Source organism: Corvus moneduloides, chromosome Z, assembly GCF_009650955.1.
Source record: "Corvus moneduloides isolate bCorMon1 chromosome Z, bCorMon1.pri, whole genome shotgun sequence".
NCBI classification, from domain to species: domain Eukaryota; kingdom Metazoa; phylum Chordata; class Aves; order Passeriformes; family Corvidae; genus Corvus; species Corvus moneduloides.
In genome coordinates, this window is record NC_045511.1 from 17001712 (window position 1) to 17008457 (window position 6746).

The following is a 6746-nucleotide window of genomic DNA, read 5'->3' on the forward strand; positions in this document are numbered from 1 at the left end:
GTGGCGCAGGTTGCCCGGAGAGATGGTGGAGTCTCCTTACTTTATACTCAAAACCCAAATGGACGTAGTCCTGGGCAACTTGCTTCAGGTGACCCTACTCAGAGCAGGGGTGTTGGATTATTTCTCTCATGTAGAATGATTGTGAAGACTCCTGATGAGGGAAGAGAGGGAGACAAGATGGAGCAAATGCACCTGTCCCATCCCCTCTTCTGGTGGAGGCAGAACACATGTTCCAGCAGCAAAGCATGGGTCAATCAGATGCAGAGCAAAGAACACAGACTTCATGACAGCATATATTGCAGAAACCAAAAGTAGATCAAGCCTGGAAAGACAAGTGGATGTTCAGGCAGCCTGATAACTAGGCAGTTGTTGCTTGGTAAGGAGCATTTCAGATGGGAAGTCAAGTGTGTTGCTTCAAGACCTGCTGCTTCTCCAGCTGTTGGCAGTGAGCCCAGGGCTTTGTTGAGGAAACACACAACTTGTTTTTCAGATGTTTTCTCTGAGGCATTTGAAAGTGGGTTGTGGCAGAGATGGGGCTGGTGCTGTTTGCTTAGTGCCCACAGATTGGTGTTGGAGGCACCATGTGTCCTACGGGGTAGGACCAAGTGTGCAGCACCCCTGGTTTTGGGATATATCTGGTATATTAAAATTACAAGGATCATTTCTCTCTCTTCCCTGTGCTGGTGGCTGAGAGAGGCTGCAGGTAGAATCCACTGCCCATTGTGGCTTGCAAGAGCTTTCTGGGTACATCTGAATGGAAGACATCAAAAGCTCTTAATGGGCAAAGCAGACCTCTCACCTGAGAAGAAAGCAGCATGTTCTGTTGCTGCTGTGACCCTTGCAGCCTCAGAACTTGCTGACAGGTGCATTAGCAAGTGATGCAGGCAGTGATTTTGACAGGTTTCAGAAGCAGATAATTAGGGATTAATTTTTAATCTTCTCTTTGTTGTGCTTTATCATCCTCTAGATGTTGGAGTTGCCCAACCTGCCTTCAGCAATGACTGCAATTTTCCTCGGTAGTTGGATTGTTCCTGCTTTTTGTGTCCATTTGCCTTCACTCTGAACATGCAGTTTGACATTTGAATCATGTAAATTTGCCAATACAGCTGCTGGACACCACTGGAGTTGGTGCACTAGTTGCTTGTGCCAGAGCTCTGCCTGTTCCCTCCATGCCCCATCCTGCCTTTGCTTTTCCCCTTGCTGTATGTTGTGGATGCTGGAACATTCTCCCCAGTGCATATATCTGCTTTTCCCCAGGGCACAGGCTTGTGCCAGAGCCTGCATTGGTTTCAGGGCAGCAGAGCTCCTCCAGCGACCTTCTTCACCAGGCAGGCTTGAAGGTCCTGCTCCCCTTCTCTGGGGCTGTCATGGGATGTGGCCCCTCAGTGGCTTATTCCCTGCCTGGAAATATTTATGGGGAGTTGGCCTCTGCATCTTCAGCTGAACAATGCTGTAATCCCCTCTGCCCTGTCCTCCCAGCTCCTGCAGTGGAATCTGTGAAGGGTATACCCTGTAGGGATAGCCCTTCCTGTCCTGTCCTTTCCAGTCCAGCTCTGCTTTTATCTGCTTCTTTTACATTGTCAGGTATTGTATTTCTACTTTTTCCTTTTTCCATTTAAAAAGGCATAAAACTGCTCCTCTACCCTCCATTTGCAGCATGCAGCAAAGGGACAGGAAATGTCCAGGCAAATCTGCTGGTCCCAATAAACTGATGGTAAATGAAACTCGTAAGGAAACCCTTGTACAAGTCCTAACCTGCTGCTGTTTAACATGGTGGTGCCACTGTGCTCAGCAGCCAGATGTGAGCCCAGTTTTGGTGACAAACATGGGTACCTCAGAAAAAACCTTGTCATGAATTCACCTAAGAGTCACCATATTGACCGCTGCTAGCCCAGGTTACATCACCTGGAAGGGATACATCTGTGTTAGCAAAAGTTACCCAGATAACAAATTATCCCAGCTGTGCTTGCAGTACTCTTGTTGCCAAAGCTGTGCTGATCCACAGGCTCCTGCCTCTGCTTTCAGGGGAAGGATTAACTCCCCATTGCCTTAAATCTCCCAGTATCCAAACATTTAAAGGCACCTTTGAGCCAGTCTGAAGGCCTTGTTCACATAGTCAAAGATTGCAAATATTCTAGGTCTTGTTTTATCATCTGCTAAACTCAGATCCTTCTGGGCTATGTGCATGGACAAAGTCACCTTGACATTTCTCTGAAAAGCCTGGGGACCATAAAGCCGTAGAATCTGAATAGAATGGCCTGGGTTGGAAGAGATCATAAGGTCATCTAGTTCCAACCCCTCTGCTGTGAACAGGGACATCTTCCTCTAAACCATGTTGCTCAGAGCTCCATCCAACCCGGCCTCGAGCACTTCCAGGGATGGGGCATCTACAGCTTCTCTGGACAACCTGTTCCAGTGCCTCACCACCCTCACTAGGAAGAATTTTTCCCTATTGCCTAGCCTAAACCTACCCTCTTTCAGTTTGAAGCCATTCCCCCTTGTCCTGTCACTGTGTGTCTTGTAAAAGGTCCTTCTCCATCCTTCTTGTACGCTTCCTTCAGGTACTGGAAGGCCACAATCAGGTCACCCTGAAGCCTTCTTTTTTCCAGGCTGAACAAACCCAATTATCTTAGCCCTTCCTTGTAGGAGAGGTGCTCCATCCCTTTAATCAATTTTGTGGCCTCCTCTGGACATCCTCTTGTTGCTCTTAGGGCCTGAATGTTGTTGTGCTCTGACTTCTTGAGTGACAATTTACCTAAAGCAAAATGCAAAGCACCTTTCTCAGGAGCAGAGGGTTCCTGCACCTCTGAGGGGTCTGGAAAGGCAGGATCCAAAGGAAAGGGGTGTCTCAGGTACACAGGAGAGGACAAGCGAGGTCTCTGCTGTAACTTTATCTCCTGTTGCTGGATTTGCTGCTCCCGTTGGAGCACTGTGAATAATTCCTATTGTGAAAGCTGGGGTAGGGCCTGGGTTATTCAGAGCACGATTGTTTGACAACTGTGCTGGGCTTCCACTTCCAGAACAGTGAGTGGGCACTCACTTGTTTGATTAGCTGTGGTCACAGCCATAAACAAGAGCTGCACAAACACAGAGCTGCCCTGGGGAGCCCATGCTGTGTCATGTTGCAAGAGCTGGGATGAGGACAAAGGGAGAGCTGAGCCAACAGCAATGGGCTTTGATGTGTTGATTTTGCAAAGCTACCTCAGAAGCTCTTTACCGGGGGTTTCCGTGCGTGGGGGGCAGATGCAAAAAGGGAGGTGCTTCCAAATGCAAGACGGGGCTGGAGTGATGATATTGGTGCACTTAGTGTATGGATGGAGCCAGCTAAGACAGGGCTCAGTGGTACATGCTCTGTGTGGGCTTTCTGCTTTCTAGCAGGGCTTTACAAATTCTGTGGGTCCTCCTGGGCCTTTACCTGAGCCACCCTTTGGGCAGCTTTCTCCTAAAAGGATCAGCTCATGCTTTGCAAGGATGCTGTCTCAGGCAGCAGCTGTTGGGAGGCTCAGGAGAAGGGGAGGTGGATGGAGCCTTTCTTCTGCCACCAGACGTCTGCTTGCCAGGTGCCCTTGACAGCTTTGAGTGACCATCACAAGGTTTTTGAAAGGGAGCAGGGGAAACAGGTTGATGAAACACAGCTGGGTGATGGGATGACCACAGCAGATTGAGTGCTGTGAGGTTTTTGTGCTTACTGAGTTGTTCAGAGTTTGATGTTCATTCTTTGGGACTGCTGAGATCTTTTCAGAAGCTGTTTGGTGTCTCTGTGGGGCTGTCTGTCTTGAGGTTGACCCCTTGAAAGCAAGAAGCACATGTGTCCCAGAAATAAAGGCCTTTCAAAGAAGTGTTTGCTCAGGCACCCACAATTACTAGTGATTTTTGAAAACCCTTAGGTTAAATTTCCATGGCTGGCTAGGGAAGGAGTGATTGTCTGGGGTTTTTTTTTGGCACAGAAAGGGAATAATCTCTCCTAGTTTGCTGTTCCCACAATGGTCCTTCATCTAGGCTGTGAATTACTTGTTTGCTGTGGTTTCTGTTATCAGGAAAACGCTCTGGACCTGAAGTGATTTTTCCCAGCCAAGGCAGCAGCTTTTTGGAAGTACTGGTTCCCAAGCAAAGCAGCTCTGGCAGGTGGCAGCTTTTAGCACTTGTGGTCTCCTCAGAAAGGCAGAGTGATGCATCTCAAGGGGTGAGGGTGGCATTTAGCAAGTGCAGGGTGTACCACAGGGAAGGGGAAATCAAGACATTGGGTGGGAGAACTGCAAAATGGGAGAAATGCAGTCTGGAAAGAGGCTGGGGTTGGGACAGAAGGGGTAGGGGGAAAAGAAAATGCTGGTTGCTTGCATCCCAGGGCTGTGTGGGGGGAGCAGAACGAAACTGCAAGTTGCTCAAACCATATGAGCTGTCACAAAGATGTATTCTCTGGTGCTGTGAAGCCTTTGCACTAGGCTCAAGTGCTAGAGGCTCAGCAGCCACCAGGAGAAAAATAAACATTGGCCAAAAGCACAGTGGGGAGGTGCTGGGTAGCTGGTGATGCCATGGTGAGCTCTGGCAGAGGAATGGACTGGGCGTGTATCAAGGATCTCCCCATTATTTCACTTTCTTGCTGAGCATCATGACCAGGTTCCTCAAACTCTTCCTCTTCCCACCAGAGAGTGAGAAACGGGGAATCCCTTTTCCCTGTTCCCCAGGGTTGTGTTTGCTGTCCCAAACGAAGCTGCTGAGAGCTTGTGTTGGCAGTGAGCCTGCAGAGAAACACTTGTGCCTTGTGCTGGTGACTCCTGCACTGCTGAAGGTGCCAAACAGACTGTTCCTGTTAATGTTGCTCCTGCATATGCATGGCATGTCTAAGGGAGGTGCCAGAAAGCGGCATGGCAGGAGCCTGGTACTGCATTGATTTATTAGCCTCTCCTTTTTGTCTGCATCACATTGTGTCCATGCATATGGAAAACTTAAAACACTGAGGATCACAGTGTCTGGGAGGCAAACTAGTGTTGGCCCCACTAGGCATTATGTTTGTCATTTGCTGGCCCTCCCTTGCCTAGTTATCGAGGGAAGCCAGTTGGTGCAATCTTCCTGGATTTCAGTAAATCTTCCAATACTGTGTCTCACTGTATCCTTCTGGACAAAATGTCCCTCCCACAGCTGGACAAAAACATCATGGGATGGCCGAGCAACTGGCTCGCAGGCCAGGCACAAAGGGTTACAGTTACTGGGGTGACGTCAGACTGGGGACTTGTCACTGGTGGGGTTCCTTAGAGCTCCATCCTCGTCCCTCTGCCCTTCAACATCTTCATAAATTACCTGGATGCAGAACTGGAACAAGTTCACGGATGATACAAAACTGGGAGGAGCTCTTGACTCCCTCAAAGGCAGGGAAGTCCTGATGATGCCATGAAGATTTTTTGCCTTTTCTTTTATACCCCTGTTATACCTTTTATATGACTTCTGTGTTCTTAGTGCTTTTTGCCTACATTCTTGGGCTTGTTTGTCAAGCTGAGAGACTCAACATTTTAGAAGCTTCGTAGCTAAGGATCAGTGTGCCCCAGACCCCAAGGTCCTCTCCAGAATACATTCTGTAAACTAAGATAGAACCATCCAGGGGAAGGCTCCTTGGGGAGGGGGGCTCACTTGAGCCTCTCATTGGGGAATCTTTGATAGATATGCTAATTAGTAAAACCTATAATGTTATGCCTGATCTTTTGGGGTGGGCATTTTTTTTGCGGGGTGCATTTCTGTGCATATGACCTGGACGTGTGCACCTAAGGATCTTTAAAATAAATACCAAGGTAAAATCCCTTTTCCCCTTCTAACCGTGTCTGACTCTTGATTTTAAGACTAGGAAAAGGCATCACTGAGAGAGACCTCGACAAATTAGAGGGCTGGACAATCACCAGCCACATGGAATTCAAAAAGGGAAAGTGCTGGATTCTGCACTGGGATGGGACAACCTTGGCTGTATGGACAGACTGGGGAATGAGATGTGGAAAGCAGTGCCACAGAAAGAGACCCGGGGGTCCTGGTTGATGAGAAGTTGAATGTGAGTCAGCAGTGCCCTGGCAGCCAGGAGGGCCAACCCTGTCCTGGGGGGCATCAGGCCCAGCATTGCCAGCTGGGCAAGGGCGAGGATTGTCCCGCTCTGCTCTGCACTGAGGCAGCCTCTCCTCAAGTGCTGGGGGCAGTTTTGAGTGCCACAATACAGGAAGGAGATAAAGCTGCTAGAGAGTGTCCAAAGGAGGGCAACAAGGATGGTGAAGGGCCTTGAGGGGAAGCTGTGTGAGGAGTAGCTGAGGTCATTTGGTCTGTTCAGCCTGGAGAACAGGAAACTGAGAGGAGACCTCATCACAGTTACAACTTCATTGTGAGGGGCAGAGGAGGGGCAGGCACTGATCTCTGCTCTGTGATCAGTGACAGGACCTGAGGGGCCTGAAGTTGTGTCAGGGGAGGTTTAGATTGGATATCAGCAAAAGATTCTTCACCCAGAGGGTGGTTGGGCACTGGAACAGGCTCCCCAGGAATGTGGTCGCAGCACCAACCCTGACAGAGTTCAAGAAGCGTTTGGACAATGCTCTCAGGCACAGGGTGTGACTCTTGGGGTTGTCCTGTGCAGGGCCAGGAGCTGGACTCAATGATCCTTGTGGGCCACTTCCAACTCAGCTTATTCTGTGATTCTGTGAACACACATGGTATCCAGGCTTGGTCTGGTGGAATGCTGACTTGCTTTGTGTTAATGCAGGGCAAGACCATGGTTG